The 24,039-nt window shown below is 41.4% G+C and overlaps 1 long non-coding RNA gene across 1 annotated transcript; it reads right to left on the bottom strand.

The window, feature by feature from the left end:
• Positions 1–698: 698 nt before the first annotated feature.
• LOC143983121 (uncharacterized) lies at positions 699–7,568 on the bottom strand. Its single transcript, XR_013274575.1, has 2 exons — positions 6,972–7,568; positions 699–3,075 (listed from the first exon to the last, which is right to left on the bottom strand). It is a non-coding gene; the product is annotated as an uncharacterized LOC143983121 (long non-coding RNA).
• Positions 7,569–24,039: the final 16,471 nt, after the last annotated feature.

Below are 24,039 nucleotides of genomic sequence, written 5' to 3'. Positions count from 1 at the left end.
GGAATCAAGCATGAGCTGGAAGCACTCGGTCTTGTAAAACTAGCATTCGTAATGGAGATATCACATTTGTGACGTGGCAAATTATGAAATCTCTCAATGCAGCGCATTCTCTTCTTCTTTAAAATGGTATAATAATGAAGCTGCTTTGAGTTCCGACAAACGTTCTTTCTTCTTTATGCTAGTGATCTCCAGAATAATATTTTATTTTTTGTGGGGGGTTTTTCTAGTGATCTCCAGAATAATATTTTTTTACTAGTGATCTCCAGAATAATTTTATTTTTAGTTTTGTGTGTCAAGTTACCACAGCACCATTATTATCTTGTATATTTTAACCTCAAACATACGACTATGTTGGTGTCCCTTGTTAATTTGACATTGTATTTTTGAAATGTACCTGCCCACTCACAAACAAACTGTGCTTTTTGAAGTAAAACACATAGCCAAGTTTTTTCAAAACAAAAAAATGTAATTTAATAGGGAGCACAAGGTCATAACAAAATAAAAAGGAAGGCGACGATTGAGAAACTGTAGGAATTGGTGAAGCCTTTGTACCCCAGGACAGACATCAATTGACTGTCCAAATTGGTAACTGTTAGGTTGCTCGTCTTCTTAATAATACCAGTTACCCCTGGTTGCCTAGGCTAGGATGGAGGAGCGGAGATCCCGTTCACCGGTGGAGAGACATTACACATACACGATTTGTACGTGAATAATGGCTGCTAGGTTTATTAACTTACACATAGCCTTTTATGTAGTAGGAGAAAAAGACCCTGCCCCTTAGAAGGCATTACACATAAACATACGTCAGCATTATACTTCCTCAAACAATAGTCCTTGTTAATAAATATAGACCAAAGGTTAGTTAGCTCGTTACGCTTTGCACATCAGTGTCTGCTGACTGACCCCAAATATGTCAAGAGTTCAGCAAAACCTATTTTCAACCAGCATTACCTCACCATGCAGTTGGTATCACAAGTTGAAACAGACAATTGATGCTTGTATAGAAACTTGAGACTGACCTTCTGGTCAGACTTGAGTAATCATCTTCTTTTTGTCACGCTACTAATTATCACGTTATCAGTAGTTTTACGTACACATAACCCAGGCTTTATAAAATAAAAGTAAAGCATAAATAAAAAAGGTACCTTATACCTTATAATCCTCCCTTTGGCCATTCTGTACTATACAGAATGGTCAAAACCTAATCAAGGTTCATGTTCCTGATTCTTATACCAAATATTTGAACTATTGGGAATGGCGGTTAACTTTAGGGTCTCCTGATTTGATACAGTCCCCTTAGCAGAACAAAGACATCCTACAATTCTATAGCAAGCATATAAAAATAAAATAAAAAACAATATGATCACAATAGTCATGGCTGTGTTTTTTAACCAAGAGGTTATATTTCCAAGACTAAAATTGGCTAGAGGGTCCCATGTTATTGCAATATTCCTAGCCTCGTCTTGGAGTTTATTTACTTCTTTTCTGTGTTGTGCAATTATATTATAGTAATCAGGTATTTCAATGCTAGTATTATGAATCCAGGTACAGCACTCATAGTCTTCCGTAACTTCACAAAGCCCTGTGAGTGCTGCACTCATACTTTCTATGGCCAGTTCATGTAATTCTAGCTGTTTCCTTATTGCCCTAGTTTCTATGTTTAATTTAGTGATATCGTCGGAATTCTTTTCCAAGATCTCATCAATAATTCCAGTATAATTATTCAGTCTCTTCATTAAATCTATTCCCCATCCTGTCCAGGATGGGAACCAGGCCCATGCCATATCTTTTTCTAGGAATACCTTTCTCTTATTACGATGTTTAAGGGGATATCTGGGATGAACACTGGCTTCAAGAAGGTGACTCCCTTCTTTATCCCCCAACACACCCATAATGGGGGCTAGTGCTGCGAGATAACACCATCCCTGGGGTTTTGTGGGGATCCAAGGGTGACAAAGCTTCCCACAACAGATATAAGTATTATTCCCCAAGGCTATGGGGCGCTTGAGGAACACTTTATACAATTTGTCAGAATAGCCAGAAAATGTAAGAGTTGATAAGAGTTGAGCCATAGGGGAAGTGGTGCTGGTATTTAAGAATTGGTATAATGTGGTGTTTAAGGTGGTGTCTTGAGTTCTATAAAAGGTCTCGTTTAATGCTGTCATTGAAATATTAAGCTTTGATTGCTTACAAATTTCGGCTCCCTTGGTAGTATTTCCCAACCTAAAACACCAATCTGGATAATGGCTTCTACCTATGATCTGAAAAGTGAGGGTTTTGTTAGAAGCTTTTCTTGTAACATCGGTAAGAACTATTGGGGGTGTGCCTTTAAGGAGAAGGGTGAAATTTAAAGGTATGGCCATCAAAGGAATCCTAGCAGTACTAGGGTGAAGCTTACTACATATCCAGCATTTATCAAAACCTGATTTTTGGGCATAACTGTATTTAAATTTTAATAACAACATTTTATCAGTGAACTCTTGGGGAGGTTCACTTCTTTTGTGTCTAACAGCGGGTGTGTTATTTGTCTTGGGGGAGGGAGTCCCACAAATCCCTTTTAATGGTCCCAAATCTTCTGGGTGGTATATACAATTAGCTATCAACCAGGTTGGTAAAAACACTACTAGGGTAATACAGCATAAGAGGCACAAGGCCTTCCCTGACACTGATGGAGAAAGCATCTTTGTTTTTTAAAGTTCTGATTATTTGTTATCTAAGAGTTCTGTTCTTCTTCTTCGTTTCTCATCCCGGCAGTTGTTGGCTCTGTTTTGTCCTTTTGAGGGGGTGTGGGATCTTCCAGGGAAATTTGTTCTATGCCTCTCTGAACTTCTTGTAGATCTTGTTCTTGGGAGTTGCTGCTCTCTGTCACTGCCAGGGGCTCTGGAGTCGAGGGAAGCTGGGGACACTTCTTAAGACGGCTGGCGTGGATCCAGGTGTTTCCTAGGTCTGTTAACACTGCGGTCCTGGATACCTTTTCCACCTTCCATGGTCCTGAGAAAGCCGGTCCGATACTCTTTCTTTGTGCTAATTGTTTGATCAGCACTTTATCCCCAGGGATGAAGGGATGCGTTGGTTCTGTGGGAAGAGGGAAAAAAGGTGACAGAAACTTGTTCGTTTATTTCGTGGAGCATACTTACCAGATTTTTCTCGTACACTTCCTGTTGGGAATAAATGTTAATGTCAGAGTTAGGGTCTAATGGGGGTAATAGTCAGAAGTTGGATTTGTTTATTCAAATTATTTGTACAAAAAGATTTATTATACAGGTTGGTTAAAGGGGCAGCTCCTATGTGTCCTGGGCCATGGAGGTATGAGAGTATGAGAATGCAACTTGCTTCAGGTATTCCCAGTACCTTCCCCTCTTTTGTCCAAAGACCCTCGGGGTCTTTGGTCAATCCTGCAGTGACCCAGAAACGAACGTCCTGGTCTGTGGCCATTGTTTGTATTTGTGCTACAATTGTTTTGAAGTTAGATGAAGTGAAATGCTCTTTAAAGAAAACTGTTGTGGGGGCAGGGGGGTTAGGGGAGGAGGCGGCAGCCTGCTTTGCAGTCCTATCGGCTAGGGCGTTACCCTTGGATATTTCACTGTTATCCGAGGAATGGGCTTTTACCTTGATAATAGCCACTTCCTTTGGGAGAAGGATGGCCTGGAGAAGAGCCATAATATGTGTTGAATTGGCAATTAGTCTATTGTCTGTGGTTTTGAAACCTCTATTAGCCCATATCACACCAAAGTCATGCACCAATCCGAAAGCATATCTACTGTCAGTGTAAATGTTCACCTTTTTATCAGTGAATAGAATGCAGGCTCTGGTGAGAGCTTCCAATTCTGCTACTTGGGCTGAAGAGGGAGGTAGCGGCTTGGCTTCTAGCACCTTGTCTGGTAATTGGACTATCGCATAACCTGTTAGGAAAGTGGAATCAGAGGGACGGGAGCAACTACCGTCCACAAAAACATCGTCTGCATTGGTAATCGGTACGTCGGTGAGGTCTGGTCTTGGTGATGTGATAGACTCCACTCGTGTTATACAGTCATGAAACTGGTCTGGGTCTTGTGGTAGGCGTAGCATGGAGTGCAGGAGGCGGACAGCAGGGTTGCTAACGGGAACATATTTAAGAGATAGATTGTCAGTGTTCATAAGGGTAATCTCATAACCGCTGAGCCTTTGTGAGGTCATGTGTTGGGTGTTCATGTTCTGTATGAGGTGGGTGACAGAATGGGTGGTGAAAAGTGTCATTGGGTGGCCCAAGATCATTTTGTTAGCGTCCTGTACTGCCATAGCACAGGCTGCTAAATTCTGGAGACATGACGGCATGCCTTGAACCTGGACAGGGAGTTTCTTGGATAGGTAAGAAACCGGGCGGTATCCTGTTCCATGTTGTTGTGTGAGAACCGCGGCAAAAGATTTCCCTGAAACTACACAGTACAGCTGAAAAGCTTTACCATAGTCTACCAATCCCAGGGCGGGTGCACATGACAGACTGTTTAATAGAGCTTGAAAAGCTTGTAGTCTGTCTTCAGTCCAATCTATTAATTTAGGGGCTGTCGAGCCAGTAGCCTCTCTTAGGATACTATCATAATGAGAACAGTCAGGAATCCATTGGCGGCAATATACCATTGCACCCAAGAACGAGAGTAGGGCGGCTTTGTCTTTTGGGGGACTGAGAGCTCGAAGGGCTGCGGCACGTTTGGGGGACACTAGCCTTGTCCCTTCCTTTAGAATGCACCCTAGGTATTCTACCTGTGGCTGGCACCATTGTATTTTCTTCCTTGAGGCTAGATGCCCGGCGTGAGCTAGGTGTTGTAACAGTGATGTTGAATCGACCGCACAATCTTCAGCAGTTCGACTGCACAGGAGCAGGTCGTCCACATACTGTATTAGTACCGACCCACGCTCAGAAGTCCAAGACTTGACAGTCTCGTTGAGTACCATAGAGAAGGCGGCTGGACTGTCTACATACCCTTGCCAGGTTAGTTGGCCCCCGGCCCAGGAGAAAGCAAACATAGGTTGGGCTTCCTCTGCAATGGGAATGCTAAAGAAAGCATTCGCTAAATCAATTACTGTGTAGCATAGAGAGTCTGCCGGTATGCATGAGAAAATAAAAGTGATGTCTGAGACTAGGGGTGGGAGGGGAATCACTTGTTTGTTTACTGCTCTGAGGTCTTGGACGAGTCTCCACTCGCCACTGGCCTTCTTTACAGGGTAAATGGGTGTGTTCCAGGGGCTAATGATTGGTTTTAGGATGCCTTTAGATATGTAGTCATCGATCTGGGGGGCAATGCCTTGGGTCTTTTCGGGGGGCAGGGGGTATTGTTTGTGATATTGTGCTTCTGCGTCAGGGCGCATCTGAGGCGAGTAAGGCGTACAGTTAATGAAACCTACGCTACCTTTGTTTTCCGCCCAGATAGCATGTGTTTCAAGAGAGGCGGGGAGTAGCATAAAGAAGCCTCTGTGTGCATGTCGCTTAGGGCCATGTAAGTCACATAATGGTGAACTAGCTGTAAGGGAACCTTCTCTATTAAACTTAATGGTAATACACAGTTGTGCCAAGAGGTCCCGTCCCATAAGGGGCACAGGGCATGAGGACAAGACGGCAAAAGTTTGGGTACATAATTTCTGTCCTTCTGGAGTGGCTACAGTCAGTGGTGGAGTGATGGGATGGGTGACAGGTGTCCCATTAATACCAACAGAGTTTCCCTCGGTGCATTATTTGTGGCTGTGTAGGATATTGGGGTAGTGGTTGACGAGGGTTCTGGTATGGCGGATAACGGGGATACTGTGGGCGGGTCTGGGGGTTAAATCCCCTGCCTCTGCCTCTTGCTCTAATCTGTCCAGTCCTATAAGGGCACTGGGATTTCCAATGTCCTTGCTGTCCACAATTGCCTATATTTTCCAAGGCATTTGTTCCATGCACAGAAACAATCCTTCATGTATTGTGGGTCAGCCCCTTTGCAGGGAGGATAAGAATGCTTATGTACCTGACAAATTTTACTGACTTCTTGCCAATCTTCCTCTGAACAAGGACCTTGGGGTCCTGGGTCATGGATTCCCAATTGGTGACACCTTTCCCGGACTTGTGTCCAAAATGGTTCTACCTGGGGGCCAGGGATCATATTACTGACAAATTCATAGGGTGATGGGGTGGCCATGGCTTGGGTTGCTGCAGAATTCCCCATCTAGTAGTCTGGGCAGTGTGTGTCTAGTGGCAGGACACAGGTGATAACACCTGGTTTGTCCAACAATCCGGTCTCTGGTCTGGGAGTAGGATCCCTGATCTTTTTTGGGGCAGATGGACTTATATAAAACTATGAAGATTTACCCTTAATATACGATGAAGGGTAAATCTTTCCTGGTGGCGGGATATACCCCTCTTACACCAAGTCTGCAAGAGAACCCCCCTGGTCTGGTGGTCAGTAAAATCCACTTGTCATCTATTCTTAGGAAGAGTAGACCTAACGTGCAATGGGGGCAGGCGGATGCTATGTCACTACAAGAGGGCTCCTCATACTCTGCACTCATTTAAACAACAACAATTATTTTCCTTATACTCTATATTAAAACTTATACTCTATATACTTACACACGTACCTAGAGAGAAACATACGTATTCTTAATATACTTTAAGACATGAAATAACCGTATTGCAATACATTTATCAATTTATAGTGCACTTTTTTAAAAAAAAATTCAAATGGGCGTCCACTCCACCAATCCCTTTGTCACGGGCGTAATCTACTACTTCCCGTGTTAAAAATACTATTACCAATAGTTTTAAGTCAGACCAACCTAGTCGGACTCCCCTAAACCTATAAATTCCTTGCGAGCCCTTTTAACCTCCCGAGGGACCAGCCTAGTCCGCCGCGAAGGCACAGTTACTTCTTTTAAATTTAAACTAAGTTCGTAGCGGCCGCCCGGACAGAGTAAGTGTTTACACCATTCACCAATCAGGTAAAAAGAGTAAAGTGACCTACCTGTCGCAAGACGAACCCCACTTCTGGTACCAAAACTGTTAGGTTGCTCGTCTTCTTAATAATACCAGTTACCCCTGGTTGCCTAGGCTAGGATGGAGGAGCGGAGATCCCGTTCACCGGTGGAGAGACATTACACATACACGATTTGTACGTGAATAATGGCTGCTAGGTTTATTAACTTACACATAGCCTTTTATGTAGTAGGAGAAAAAGACCCTGCCCCTTAGAAGGCATTACACATAAACATACGTCAGCATTATACTTCCTCAAACAATAGTCCTTGTTAATAAATATAGACCAAAGGTTAGTTAGCTCGTTACGCTTTGCACATCAGTGTCTGCTGACTGACCCCAAATATGTCAAGAGTTCAGCAAAACCTATTTTCAACCAGCATTACCTCACCATGCAGTTGGTATCACAAGTTGAAACAGACAATTGATGCTTGTATAGAAACTTGAGACTGACCTTCTGGTCAGACTTGAGTAATCATCTTCTTTTTGTCACGCTACTAATTATCACGTTATCAGTAGTTTTACGTACACATAACCCAGGCTTTATAAAATAAAAGTAAAGCATAAATAAAAAAGGTACCTTATACCTTATAGTAACCTGAGGAGTCCGTTTAATAGGGAGCACAATACTGTCCAGGACTCTGAGAGATTGGGAGCAGCAGCAGATGGCATATATGTCCTGAGGCTGTGGTCTTCGGACAGCCTGCATTTTTTGCCAGACCACACCGAACCCAGGCCATCACTCTCAACACTTCCTTCCAGACTTCCTTCCATGCTGGTGTGGTGGGTGGGGTAGCTGTGTTGTTGGTGGAGGTGGTGGAGAAGCATGGTCCAACTCACAGAGGTGTTTTTGATGGGTGAGTTCACCCCTCGTCCCCTTGTTTAGGGCCTGCAGAACTATATCCTTGCATATAGTGTGCTGGGCCTTCTCCATCTGTTTTAATTTATTGGCTGTGATGCCTCCAAATGCCTCCTGGCCATCAGGGGTCATGCTAATTTCCGCTGTAGCATGTCAAAGGAAAGCAGCCGTGGCCTCCTCCAGGTTCCTTGACTGTGATTTGGTCAGGCTGCTTGGCAAGGCCTCCTCTTGGCTGAGGCTGAGACTTTCTTATGTATGAAAATGGTACATCGTTTTAGGTTTTTGGTCATCACACACAATTTTGAGCTCATGACTGTTGCATATTAAATTTTAACAAATAGAAAAGACAATCATTCTGACCTCAGAATTTTTCATTCTTGTCCCAATCATTTTTGGCTACTACTATCTATTTATATGTAAACCACTTTGTTAAATCAGAAATTTGTGATCAATAACATCTAGTTAACATCATTCAATTTTTGACAAGAAATATGTTCAACAATGCTATACCTGGGTCAATCTGGGCTCCTACACATCTTCTTCCTGGGTGGAAAGCCCAAGTTGGACCTCAGGAGCCTCAGCTGATGTTGAAGGAAGTGTTGAGAGTGATGGCCTGGGTTCCGTCTGGGGACATATGCATCATCTTCTGCTGCTCTGGATCTCTGGGAATCCTTGACTTTCTTGCGCTCCCTATTATATGTGATCCTCAGGCTACCAATTTTAAGCTTCAAATAGTTTGTCTGCCGTGGGATACACAGGCTCCGCTAATTCCAACAGTTTCTCCATCACTGCCTTCCTCTTTATCTTGTTTGAATAGTCCTTGCATTTTACTTGCCAGAGGCTGCTCCTGGTATTTTTCGATAAAGTCAGGCAGGAAATCTGGGGCTCTAAATTTATCAACCATTTTATCTGCAAGACACAACACAAAACAAACCCTAATGTCAGGCTAAACTCTCATAATCTTGTCCCAAGATAGGCCTTAATCTATAAGCAGTATAGGCCACTAACCACAGATGCTCCAATTTACAATTGTACCTTCGTTTGAATAATCGGCTGTAACGATCTTTCATCCTCCACTCACAGATCGTACATACGTCCGTTACATCACCCACTTGTTATGCTTTATATACACTGCGCATGCGTGAAACTCAGGCCCTGTCCTTCTTACTAGTATATTCCCCGCCTTTTCTCTTTCTGGGCAGTGGGAGAGCACATGGCGGAGATACAGCAGGTGTGTGCTGTTCTCAGAAACTACGAAAGCCCGGAGCAAGAAACATCCACATTCAGGAGGAGATATAAGGCCTCAAATACAGTATGTCCTCTGAAGAGATGGTGGAGATGGTGGACATCTTAAAGAGGACAGACTATGATGGGAATCATGGGCCATACAAAAATCCTAATGTGAGTAAGACAAAGATCATGGCTAAAGTTGTCAGAAGTCTGCACAGGACTGTTGGGGTACGACAATCAAAGGATCAAGTGAGGAAATGCTGGTCAGACTGGAAATTGAGGGAGTATAGAAAGATCAGGAAAGTGCTGAAAAAAAGTATTTGTCGTGTGTTCCTCTTATTATTAGTACTTTCTTGCTGGTCCATGTGCTTTTCTTTACTGTTGTACAGTTTAAAATGCCAAGTTTGAGGTTCATGGACACAGGAATTGTTCGCATTAAACAACGTTCATTCAACCACTAATACATTGTTTTTGGAAGATGCAGATGTAGCACTAACCCCCGAAGGAGCTGCTGGTTTGATTGGGCTTACCGTTACCTTCTTCACCTCCATTTATGTCTAAGGGTTTCCCGTGGTAGATGGCCCAGAAACTTTAGAGACTGATGACAGATCCGCTTAAAGGGATTTTTATTTGCAAAAAACCTAGTTAACGAACAGTCTCTTAGTATAGGATCAGAGGGTTTAGAAGAAAGTTCCGGTACTCTTAATGTCAAAATCAATAATAAAGAACTTGCTTACTTTGACTAAATCAAGAGAATAGCCATTCACAGCTGGATGTTCACTCAAGTTGGATAGTCCCTCTCTCACAAGGCCTAGCAGCCAACAAGGTGCTTAAATCAGGAATAAGTCTCTGCCACAGACTTTGTGGTAGAACACGTAGGAATAAGTCTCTGCCACAGACTCTGTTGTAGAACACGAACAAGGAAACTTGAATACTTGTAGAACACTCATGTGGTACCAGTATCTTTCAGCCGGTTTGGTGATACCCATGAAACTGGACTCACTTAGGTCCTTCAGCCCTACCAGGCTCTTGCTAAGAAACCAACCCGGACGTGGCCTTCTTCTGAAGAACCCCTGGATAGCTACAAAGTTGCTGGGCCTCTCCACAACCGAAGACGGCAGCAGACCACCTCCGAATCCCTTCCTTAGTTTACTTGCCTCGGGCTAGCTAGCCCCGTGACATAAAGTTGGGTGGATCCACACCCCAGGCCATAGCCTTCCTTGGGGCTGGTCAGGAGGACCAGGACCATGGAGTCAGAACATACTTCTGGACCGGAACCTCAGACCACGTGACATTCGCATCTTAAGTACCCTCTCCCAGAAAGCCCAGCAAGAGTGGCACTCCCACTGGGCGGGCTCAGAGAGAAAGTAACCTTAAAACACCCAACCAGACTGTGTTTCCATGCCTGCCAGACAAGACAGCGCCCCCTATGGCCAGGCCGAACACCCTATAGTCCAGTCAGACTGATGCTGAAGTCAAATTTTGGAACAATTATACCCAAACAAAACTGCAGTTTAGGTGTAACATTAAATTTCAAAACATATAGCGCATGCTCTTCAGGAGCAGGCGCTACACAGGTTAACTACATTTGTTCATGCCTATTTTGATTAAAATAAGTTTATTACATTGTTGTCTAAATGTGTTTGAAACTATAATGAAATTACAAGCCTAGCCTAACATATCTGTCTGCCAAGCATACCTTTTTTGTATTTACATAGGGGAGAAAAGAATAGGGACATCTGAGGACACCAGTAACCCCACACCGAATGAAGAAAGGCAACTCACCATACACCATGAAGATGTGGATGCAGATGTTCAGAAAGTGCTGGGTGAAGTGGTAGAAATGGTGTCGACAACAGGTCAGTGTCTGAGACCACAGCTTCAGGTAATAGATGGATGCCTGTATAGTTATAATACATATTGTTTTATTTTTATTTTTAGGTGATGTGGACGTTGTGGAATAAGAAACTCACTTCAGCGGTGCAAGTGCACAAGTCCTGATTAGGGATGAGCTTCGAGTTCGAGTCGAACTCATGTTCGACTCGAACATTGTCTGTTCACCTGTTCAGCGAACAGTGAACAATTTGGGCTGTTCGCGGCAAATTCGAAAAGCCGGAACACCCTGTATAAGTCTATGGGGGAAATCTAAAGTGCTAATTTTAAAGGCTAATATGCAAGTTACTGTCCTAAAAAGTGTTTGGGGACCTGGGTCCTGCCCCAGGTGACATGGATCAATGCAAAAAAAAGTTTTATAAAGGACCATTTTTTCAGGAGCAGTGATTTTAATAATGATTAAAGTGAAACAATAAAAGTGTAATATTCCTTTAAATTTCGTACCTGGGGAGTGTCTATAGTATGCCTGTGAAGGGGCGCATGTTTCCCGTGCTTAGAACTGTCCCTGCACAAAGTGTCATTTGGCAAGGAAAAAAAGTCTTTTAAAATCACTTGCGTCTATATTGTCGGCTCCCGTAATACAGAGAACACTCAATGAGTGTTCTCTGTATTAGCCGACAATTCATTCATTGATAAAAAAAAAAAAAAGCATGGGGGTTCCCCTAAATTCAATTACCAGGCCCTTCAGGTCTGGTATGGATATTAAGGGGAACCCCGCATCAAATTTTTTAAAAAATGTAAAAATGGTTAAATAAGACAAACACACTTTTGAAAAATTCCTTTATTAAAAATAAAAATAAAAAAAAGATTCCATCGGTGCTAATCCACTCTTGCTATCCAGCGATGGATGATCATATCCAGCAACGGGGGATCTCTCAGTCCAGCGCTGTCCATACATCCGTCTTCTGTCTCCACTGCGGAAACACTGCAGGGATCCCAGTGCCCTCTGATGCCCCCTCTGATGTAACGGAAACCTGCGTTACATCAGAGAGGGCAGGGTCACCCATACGTCACTGAGGAACCCAATAGCTTTCCTCACCAGCGTCAGAGGGGGCGGGGTCAGGTGACGGGTGGCCCTGCCCTCCTAATATAAGAAACGTCAGCACTGGGATCCCCGCAGTGTCTCCGCAGTGGAGACAGAAGACGGATGTATGGACAGCGCTGGACTGATAGATCCCCCGTCGCTGGATATGATCATCCATCGCTGGATAGCAAGAGTGGATTAGCACCGCTGGAATCTTTTTTTTATTTTTTTTATTTTTAATAAAGGAATTTTTCAAAAGTGTGTTTGTCTTATTTAACCATTTTCACACTTTCTTTGTGAAATGGTAGGTGTACTTTTGTACCCCCTTACCATTTCAAACAGGGGGGGCGGGATCTGGGGGTCCCCTTGTTAAAGGAGGCTTCCAGATTCTGATAAGCCCCCCACCCGCAGACCCCCACAACCACCACATCAACATTGGGACATGGTGCTTTGAGGGGTCACAGACCCCCAAAGCATCCTCCCAATGTTGAGGGCATGTGGCCTGGTATGGTTCAGGAGGGGGGGTGCTCTCTCGTCCCCCCCCCCCTTTTTTCCTGCGGCCTGCCAGGTTGCGTGCTTGGATAAAGGGTCTGGTATGGATTTTTTAAAATTTGATGCAGGGTTCCCCTTAATATCTATACCAGACCTGAAGGGCCTGGTAATTGAATTTAGGGGAACCCCCACGCTTTTTTTCCTTTTTCTATCAATGAATGAATTGTTGGCTAATACAATATAGCCGCAAGTGATTTTAAAAGACTTTTTTTTTTCTGCACAAATGACACTTTGTGCAGGGACAGTTGTAAGCACTGGAAACATGCGCCCCTTCACAGGCATACTATAGACAACGCAAATACAAAGTGATACAGAAAATATCATAAAGTGAAAAAAATATAAATAAGAAGTCCATAAAGTGAAAGAGATATTTCAGAAAGAGTCCACTTGTGTAATATATCTTCAATCAATAAATCAAGTGACGATGTGATCCCTTCACCATTGAGCAAGTTGAACTCTCACCTCAACAAGTGGACCTCTGATAAATCAGATAGGTCAAAAACGCATGTTCCCATCAAGGGTAGATCATAAGATTACAGCAGACCAAGCGGAAGCATTTCCAGGTAAAGTTCTCCTCCGTATCATCAGATCAATGTGATATCATATAAAAAAGAACAGGCAAATCTAGTGCTCTCCGTTGATGTAAATTTATTAAACAGATAAATAAAAACAAATACCACTCACATTTAGAGGCACTGATCTCCAGTGCTGAGTGCTCAGATAAAAAGTACCATGCATGGATCAGTGTGTCAGCTGGCGGATGACGTCACGACGCAGGTCACGTGGTCCGTACGCGTTGCGTCCCAGAAAGTAGGCGGGACTTCATCAGCGGTGACGGAATGACGTCGGACGGCCGCTTTTATACCAACACACCGTTAGAGAACCAATAGTAGGCGGAGTTGTGCGCAAGACAGATACCCTAGGCAGCACATATCAAATGTGACACCGGAACATACATCTGCGTTCACTCCAAACACAGGAAGGAGAGAGAGAGTATCAAAAAATAAATATGCTATAGAGACATAAAAACAAAACCAGAGGGAAACAAAATAATAGTCTGCTAATTGGCAACAGGATAACATCCTTTAAATATTCTCACATCAACTATGTGAGATCCAGAAAAAAAAAGGATATTGCCTAAAGAAACAGAACAATATAATCCCCTGGTAAGTCAAAACTAGAGATCTAGTAAGTAAGCCCGCAATGTCATTGACGTCATCAGAAAGCTACACTGATCCACACATGGATTGATAACAATAAGTACCAAAATATAACTCAGAGCTAAAAATGAAAACAAATAAAATAAATAATAAATTTAAAAATATAATTAAATGAGAATAAAATGAAAATAAAATACAAATACAAATATAAAAGGAATAAATTCTAATGCAATGAAAACAATTCAATTATCTGTCCGAAATGAAACAATTTAAATCAAAATCCACGTTTAGACCTCTAGGGGCAAGAACCCTTGTCTCATGGATCCAATAAGATTCACGTTTGCTTAGTTGGCGTATGAAGTTACCTCCACGCCAATGTTTGGTCACCTTCTCAATCCCCCAGAAACTTAAACCTCTGGGATTCTGAGAGTGCACCAATTTGAAATGGCGAGACACATTATGGGTTTTTAAACCCTTTTTAATATTATTTACGTGTTCACCCAACCTCACATGTAGGGGTCTAGAGGTTCTACCAATATATTGGAGACCACATTCACATTGTAACATATATACCACCCCTATAGTAGAGCAGGTAATAAGTTTATCGATCTTATATTCCTTATTGTTACTTGTAGCTATAAAAGATTTTCTCCTTTTTACATTGCATCTAGAGTGTCTGCATGCCGTACATCTACCGCAAGCATAGAAGCCGGACAAGAAGGAGAAAAGTCTGCTTTCAGTTTGTACAGGGGGATCGATAACACTTGGTGCTATTTGGTCACGTAATGATGGCGCCTTCTTATATATGAAAGAGGGCCGTGCAGGCAATAAAGGGCCCAACACTCGATCCTGTTTCAATATAAACCAATTTTTGGCAACAACCTTTTCGAATTTCTTATACTGTACGTTATAGTCAAGAACCATTCTAAAGTTAACCCCTTCCACTCCTGATTCTTTTATCTTATCTCTAACCAAAAGGGACCTATCCATCTGTTGGACCAAAGAGATTTCATGTTCAAGAACAGAACGATCATATCCCTTTTCTTGGAATTTAGAGGATAAGGAATGAGCTTGATGCACAAAATCATCCATGCTGGAGCAGTTCCGCCTTAATCTTACATACTGTCCCCTGGGGATATTGCATAACCAAGACTTATGGTGGCAGCTCCCCAGGGGAATGTACGAATTCCGATCGGTTGGCTTAAAATGATTTTTTAGTACTAGCCCATCATTCGCTTTAGAGATCTCAAGATCAAGAAACACCATCCGTTCTTGGCTGATATTCCATGATAACTTGATGTTTTTTTCATTGCCATTCATGGTGCCAATAAAATCATCCAGACCAAGCCGGTCACCATCCCATATAAGGATAAGATCATCTATAAATCTATTGTAGCAAATTAACTCCTTGGGGCGGTTCCGAAACACAACGTCCTCCTCCCAGTGGGCCATAAAAAGATTGGCCACACTGGGAGCAAACTTAGCCCCCATGGCAACCCCCCTTACTTGTAAAAAGAACTGATGGTTAAACCAAAAATAGTTCCTCGATAAACAAAAATCTAAACATTTGAGAATATATTTTCTGTGACACTCGGATAAATTAGAATAAGTGGACATAGCCCACTGGACTGAAGCTCGTGCATCATTGTGTCCTATAATAGTGTACAGTGAACCAACGTCGGCAGTCACAAAGAAACAAGAGGCTGTGATCTCTAGTGATTCAAGAATTTGTATGATGTGTTTAGTATCTTTGAGGAATGCTCTGGTTTTAAACACAAGGGGTTGTAAAAAGGTGTCAATGTATTGACCCACTCTAGAAGAGATAGAGTCAATACCATTGACAATAGGTCTGCCAGGCGGGTTGACACAATCCTTGTGGATTTTTGGTAGGCTATATATAATCGGGGTTCTGCAAAATAATGGATCAAGATAAGATCCCTCCTTTTTATTAAGAATATTTTTATTTTTTCCTTCTTCTATTAACCAATGTAATTCATCCTTATACTGCAACATAGGGTCTTTGTTCAGAATATGGTATGTGTCAGTATCACCGACAAGTTTATTCATTTCGGACATATAATTGGTCCTATTTAAAATAACCAATCCTCCCCCTTTATCTGCAGGGCGTATGATGATATCATCCCTGCTCCTAAGGGATTCCATTCCCAATTTGATATACTGGGGGTCCTTTACTTTGCGTACTCTGAGATTGTCTAAATCATTTATGACAACATTCTTAAACACCTCCAGAAACTTATTATCAGCATTTAAAGGGTTAAACGTGGATTTGTTACGGAGATTGGAGTGTTGACTTTCAAATGCTTTCACTTGTCTGACCGGATTAGATAAGAAATATTTTTTCATGTTTAAATTCCTGACGAACTTCTGAATGTTAACATAAGTGTGGAATTTATTCAAATTCCTAACCGGGGCAAATTTTAAACCCCTATCCAAAACTTTTAACTCGTTATCACTTAGTGGACATCCACTTAAGTTATATATACCTGCTCCTATTGGGGTTTTTGCTTTTTGAATTCTCCTACCCCCTCTCCTTCCTCTCTCTCTTTTCTTTTTCGAATCTGATTGCCCGACCGGGGGGTTCCATACGGTTGCTGTCTCCACCACTCCTGATGGATAGGTGGGGGTGCAAATGGTGGATTGGTGGGTTGGTGGACAGGGGGTTGCACGTAAGGACCCCTTCCGGGACCGCTCTGTGCACCCGAAAAATCCCCTCCTTCTCCAGCTCCTCCATACTGTAATGGTGTATACCTATTGGACACAGGCAATGAATATCTCGGTTGGCCACCATAGAAAGCCCTTTGGTGGGAACCATAATCAGACTGGTACCCACCCTGTCTGTTAGGGGAATGATAATCATAATAGTACTGAGATTCATTAACAGGGACTTCCCTGGAATCAAAATTCCTGTCATGATTACCATTACCTCTACCTCTTTTTCTTCCGTTATTGTTACGGGGTCCCTTATTAAATGTGCCACCCCTGGGAGCACCACTCCTAGTGTTGCTGGACTCAGATACCAGATGTTCCAAAACAGGGGTGCCTAATGAGCCAGGTGGGGGTACAGGGGCCATGACATCAACCTCAATAGGAGTATTGTGATGAATATCTCCCTCAGTTTGATTCATTTTTTGCCATTTAAAGATATTTCCCCCATTGAAATCATCAGAATCCCTTATGAACTTTTTCTTTTTCTTGTTTTGGATCTCAAAGTCCCACTTTGCCATCTTATCCTTTAATTCAACAGAGAGTCTGATGAAGTCAGGGGTATCCTTAAATGATTCAATAGAGTTTTTAATCTCATTGATCTGACTTTCTAAAATGGTCATTTTTCTTTGTTTACGTTTCAACAGAAATTCCATTAATTCTAAACCTTTATTGAGAAAAAAACTTTCCCATTCCAACATGGAATCTCTATCAAGGAGTCCATCGTTAGGGGGAACATCCCATCTTAAACGACGTGGTATTAATCTAGCTGAAATATATTGCTGAAAGGAAACAATATCCCACCAAGCTTTAACCTTTTTCTCGAAAACATGACCAAGTTTTCTAAAAGCCAAAACTACATCTGGGGTTTGTTCAGAAATCGGGGTACGTGAGAAAATATCACTTAATTTAACCTCTCTATTCTCCAAATACTGAAATACATCCATATTAGCTGCTGAAATTGTAGTAAATTGGTGTTAGAAAAATAAAGTAAAAAATCAACCAGCGCTAAAAAACACAACAAGTACAGTGGAAAGAAATATAAAAGTGCAGCTAGAATACTGTAGGTCAAATTACCAAATCCCACATTTCAAAATTCATAAAATATATCAGTACAGCGCAAATACAAAGTGATACAGAAAATATCATAAAGTGAAAAAAATATAAATAAGAAGTCCATATAGTGAAAGAGATATTTCAGAAAGAGTCCACTTGTGTAATATATCTTCAATCAATAAATCAAGTGACGATGTGATACCTTCACCATTGAGCAACCCCCTGTCCACCAACCCACCAATCCACCATTTGCACCCCCACCTATCCATCAGGAGTGGTGGAGACAGCAACCGTATGGAACCCCCCGGTCGGGCAATCAGATTCGAAAAAGAAAAGAGAGAGAGGAAGGAGAGGGGGTAGGAGAATTCAAAAAGCAAAAACCCCAATAGGAGCAGGTATATATAACTTAAGTGGATGTCCACTAAGTGATAACGAGTTAAAAGTTTTGGATAGGGGTTTAAAATTTGCCCCGGTTAGGAATTTGAATAAATTCCACACTTATGTTAACATTCAGAAGTTCGTCAGGAATTTAAACATGAAAAAATATTTCTTATCTAATCCGGTCAGACAAGTGAAAGCATTTGAAAGTCAACACTCCAATCTCCGTAACAAATCCACGTTTAACCCTTTAAATGCTGATAATAAGTTTCTGGAGGTGTTTAAGAATGTTGTCATAAATGATTTAGACAATCTCAGAGTACGCAAAGTAAAGGACCCCCAGTATATCAAATTGGGAATGGAATCCCTTAGGAGCAGGGATGATATCATCATACGCCCTGCAGATAAAGGGGGAGGATTGGTTATTTTAAATAGGACCAATTATATGTCCGAAATGAATAAACTTGTCGGTGATACTGACACATACCATATTCTGAACAAAGACCCTATGTTGCAGTATAAGGATGAATTACATTGGTTAATAGAAGAAGGAAAAAATAAAAATATTCTTAATAAAAAGGAGGGATCTTATCTTGATCCATTATTTTGCAGAACCCCGATTATATATAGCCTACCAAAAATCCACAAGGATTGTGTCAACCCGCCTGGCAGACCTATTGTCAATGGTATTGACTCTATCTCTTCTAGAGTGGGTCAATACATTGACACCTTTTTACAACCCCTTGTGTTTAAAACCAGAGCATTCCTCAAAGATACTAAACACATCATACAAATTCTTGAATCACTAGAGATCACAGCCTCTTGTTTCTTTGTGACTGCCGACGTTGGTTCACTGTACACTATTATAGGACACAATGATGCACGAGCTTCAGTCCAGTGGGCTATGTCCACTTATTCTAATTTATCCGAGTGTCACAGAAAATATATTCTCAAATGTTTAGATTTTTGTTTATCGAGGAACTATTTTTGGTTTAACCATCAGTTCTTTTTACAAGTAAGGGGGGTTGCCATGGGGGCTAAGTTTGCTCCCAGTGTGGCCAATCTTTTTATGGCCCACTGGGAGGAGGACGTTGTGTTTCGGAACCGCCCCAAGGAGTTAATTTGCTACAATAGATTTATAGATGATCTTATCCTTATATGGGATGGTGACCGGCTTGGTCTGGATGATTTTATTGGCACCATGAATGGCAATGAAAAAAACATCAAGTTATCATGGAATATCAGCCAAGAACGGATGGTGTTTCTTGATCTTGAGATCTCTAAAGCGAATGATGGGCTAGTACTAAAAAATCATTTTAAGCCAACCGATCGGAATTCGTACATTCCCCTGGGGAGCTGCCACCATAAGTCTTGGTTATGCAATATCCCCAGGGGACAGTATGTAAGATTAAGGCGGAACTGCTCCAGCATGGATGATTTTGTGCATCAAGCTCATTCCTTATCCTCTAAATTCCAAGAAAAGGGATATGATCGTTCTGTTCTTGAACATGAAATCTCTTTGGTCCAACAGATGGATAGGTCCCTTTTGGTTAGAGATAAGATAAAAGAATCAGGAGTGGAAGGGGTTAACTTTAGAATGGTTCTTGACTATAACGTACAGTATAAGAAATTCGAAAAGGTTGTTGCCAAAAATTGGTTTATATTGAAACAGGATCGAGTGTTGGGCCCTTTATTGCCTGCACGGCCCTCTTTCATATATAAGAAGGCGCCATCATTACGTGACCAAATAGCACCAAGTGTTATCGATCCCCCTGTACAAACTGAAAGCAGACTTTTCTCCTTCTTGTCCGGCTTCTATGCTTGCGGTAGATGTACGGCATGCAGACACTCTAGATGCAATGTAAAAAGGAGAAAATCTTTTATAGCTACAAGTAACAATAAGGAATATAAGATCGATAAACTTATTACCTGCTCTACTATAGGGGTGGTATATATGTTACAATGTGAATGTGGTCTCCAATATATTGGTAGAACCTCTAGACCCCTACATGTGAGGTTGGGTGAACACGTAAATAATATTAAAAAGGGTTTAAAAACCCATAATGTGTCTCGCCATTTCAAATTGGTGCACTCTCAGAATCCCAGAGGTTTAAGTTTCTGGGGGATTGAGAAGGTGACCAAACATTGGCGTGGAGGTAACTTCATACGCCAACTAAGCAAACGTGAATCTTATTGGATCCATGAGACAAGGGTTCTTGCCCCTAGAGGTCTAAACGTGGATTTTGATTTAAATTGTTTCATTTCGGACAGATAATTGAATTGTTTTCATTGCATTAGAATTTATTCCTTTTATATTTGTATTTGTATTTTATTTTCATTTTATTCTCATTTAATTATATTTTTAAATTTATTATTTATTTTATTTGTTTTCATTTTTAGCTCTGAGTTATATTTTGGTACTTATTGTTATCAATCCATGTGTGGATCAGTGTAGCTTTCTGATGACGTCAATGACATTGCGGGCTTACTTACTAGATCTCTAGTTTTGACTTACCAGGGGATTATATTGTTCTGTTTCTTTAGGCAATATCCTTTTTTTTTCTGGATCTCACATAGTTGATGTGAGAATATTTAAAGGATGTTATCCTGTTGCCAATTAGCAGACTATTATTTTGTTTCCCTCTGGTTTTGTTTTTATGTCTCTATAGCATATTTATTTTTTGATACTCTCTCTCTCCTTCCTGTGTTTGGAGTGAACGCAGATGTATGTTCCGGTGTCACATTTGATATGTGCTGCCTAGGGTATCTGTCTTGCGCACAACTCCGCCTACTATTGGTTCTCTAACGGTGTGTTGGTATAAAAGCGGCCGTCCGACGTCATTCCGTCACCGCTGATGAAGTCCCGCCTACTTTCTGGGACGCAACGCGTACGGACCACGTGACCTGCGTCGTGACGTCATCCGCCAGCTGACACACTGATCCATGCATGGTACTTTTTATCTGAGCACTCAGCACTGGAGATCAGTGCCTCTAAATGTGAGTGGTATTTGTTTTTATTTATCTGTTTAATAAATTTACATCAACGGAGAGCACTAGATTTGCCTGTTCTTTTTTATATGATATCACATTGATCTGATGATACGGAGGAGAACTTTACCTGGAAATGCTTCCGCTTGGTCTGCTGTAATCTTATGATCTACCCTTGATGGGAACATGCGTTTTTGACCTATCTGATTTATCAGAGGTCCACTTGTTGAGGTGAGAGTTCAACTTGCTCAATGGTGAAGGGATCACATCGTCACTTGATTTATTGATTGAAGATATATTACACAAGTGGACTCTTTCTGAAATATCTCTTTCACTATATGGACTTCTTATTTATATTTTTTTCACTTTATGATATTTTCTGTATCACTTTGTATTTGCGCTGTACTGATATATTTTATGAATTTTGAAATGTGGGATTTGGTAATTTGACCTACAGTATTCTAGCTGCACTTTTATATTTCTTTCCACTGTACTTGTTGTGTTTTTTAGCGCTGGTTGATTTTTTACTTTATTTTTCTAACACCAATTTACTACAATTTCAGCAGCTAATATGGATGTATTTCAGTATTTGGAGAATAGAGAGGTTAAATTAAGTGATATTTTCTCACGTACCCCGATTTCTGAACAAACCCCAGATGTAGTTTTGGCTTTTAGAAAACTTGGTCATGTTTTCGAGAAAAAGGTTAAAGCTTGGTGGGATATTGTTTCCTTTCAGCAATATATTTCAGCTAGATTAATACCACGTCGTTTAAGATGGGATGTTCCCCCTAACGATGGACTCCTTGATAGAGATTCCATGTTGGAATGGGAAAGTTTTTTTCTCAATAAAGGTTTAGAATTAATGGAATTTCTGTTGAAACGTAAACAAAGAAAAATGACCATTTTAGAAAGTCAGATCAATGAGATTAAAAACTCTATTGAATCATTTAAGGATACCCCTGACTTCATCAGACTCTCTGTTGAATTAAAGGATAAGATGGCAAAGTGGGACTTTGAGATCCAAAACAAGAAAAAGAAAAAGTTCATAAGGGATTCTGATGATTTCAATGGGGGAAATATCTTTAAATGGCAAAAAATGAATCAAACTGAGGGAGATATTCATCACAATACTCCTATTGAGGTTGATGTCATGGCCCCTGTACCCCCACCTGGCTCATTAGGCACCCCTGTTTTGGAACATCTGGTATCTGAGTCCAGCAACACTAGGAGTGGTGCTCCCAGGGGTGGCACATTTAATAAGGGACCCCGTAACAATAACGGAAGAAAAAGAGGTAGAGGTAATGGTAATCATGACAGGAATTTTGATTCCAGGGAAGTCCCTGTTAATGAATCTCAGTACTATTATGATTATCATTCCCCTAACAGACAGGGTGGGTACCAGTCTGATTATGGTTCCCACCAAAGGGCTTTCTATGGTGGCCAACCGAGATATTCATTGCCTGTGTCCAATAGGTATACACCATTACAGTATGGAGGAGCTGGAGAAGGAGGGGATTTTTCGGGTGCACAGAGCGGTCCCGGAAGGGGTCCTTACGTGCAACCCCCTGTCCACCAACCCACCAATCCACCATTTGCACCCCCACCTATCCATCAGGAGTGGTGGAGACAGCAACCGTATGGAACCCCCCGGTCGGGCAATCAGATTCGAAAAAGAAAAGAGAGAGAGGAAGGAGAGGGGGTAGGAGAATTCAAAAAGCAAAAACCCCAATAGGAGCAGGTATATATAACTTAAGTGGATGTCCACTAAGTGATAACGAGTTAAAAGTTTTGGATAGGGGTTTAAAATTTGCCCCGGTTAGGAATTTGAATAAATTCCACACTTATGTTAACATTCAGAAGTTCGTCAGGAATTTAAACATGAAAAAATATTTCTTATCTAATCCGGTCAGACAAGTGAAAGCATTTGAAAGTCAACACTCCAATCTCCGTAACAAATCCACGTTTAACCCTTTAAATGCTGATAATAAGTTTCTGGAGGTGTTTAAGAATGTTGTCATAAATGATTTAGACAATCTCAGAGTACGCAAAGTAAAGGACCCCCAGTATATCAAATTGGGAATGGAATCCCTTAGGAGCAGGGATGATATCATCATACGCCCTGCAGATAAAGGGGGAGGATTGGTTATTTTAAATAGGACCAATTATATGTCCGAAATGAATAAACTTGTCGGTGATACTGACACATACCATATTCTGAACAAAGACCCTATGTTGCAGTATAAGGATGAATTACATTGGTTAATAGAAGAAGGAAAAAATAAAAATATTCTTAATAAAAAGGAGGGATCTTATCTTGATCCATTATTTTGCAGAACCCCGATTATATATAGCCTACCAAAAATCCACAAGGATTGTGTCAACCCGCCTGGCAGACCTATTGTCAATGGTATTGACTCTATCTCTTCTAGAGTGGGTCAATACATTGACACCTTTTTACAACCCCTTGTGTTTAAAACCAGAGCATTCCTCAAAGATACTAAACACATCATACAAATTCTTGAATCACTAGAGATCACAGCCTCTTGTTTCTTTGTGACTGCCGACGTTGGTTCACTGTACACTATTATAGGACACAATGATGCACGAGCTTCAGTCCAGTGGGCTATGTTCACTTATTCTAATTTATCCGAGTGTCACAGAAAATATATTCTCAAATGTTTAGATTTTTGTTTATCGAGGAACTATTTTTGGTTTAACCATCAGTTCTTTTTACAAGTAAGGGGGGTTGCCATGGGGGCTAAGTTTGCTCCCAGTGTGGCCAATCTTTTTATGGCCCACTGGGAGGAGGACGTTGTGTTTCGGAACCGCCCCAAGGAGTTAATTTGCTACAATAGATTTATAGATGATCTTATCCTTATATGGGATGGTGACCGGCTTGGTCTGGATGATTTTATTGGCACCATGAATGGCAATGAAAAAAACATCAAGTTATCATGGAATATCAGCCAAGAACGGATGGTGTTTCTTGATCTTGAGATCTCTAAAGCGAATGATGGGCTAGTACTAAAAAATCATTTTAAGCCAACCGATCGGAATTCGTACATTCCCCTGGGGAGCTGCCACCATAAGTCTTGGTTATGCAATATCCCCAGGGGACAGTATGTAAGATTAAGGCGGAACTGCTCCAGCATGGATGATTTTGTGCATCAAGCTCATTCCTTATCCTCTAAAT

Source organism: Lithobates pipiens, unplaced genomic scaffold, assembly GCF_037356315.1.
Source record: "Lithobates pipiens isolate NorthernLeopardFrog02 unplaced genomic scaffold, aLitPip1_a1.2 Scaffold_16, whole genome shotgun sequence".
In the NCBI taxonomy this organism is placed as follows: Eukaryota; Metazoa; Chordata; class Amphibia; order Anura; family Ranidae; genus Lithobates; species Lithobates pipiens.
The sequence above is the reverse complement of the archived record's forward strand: the minus strand, read 5'-3'. Positions and strand labels throughout refer to the sequence as shown.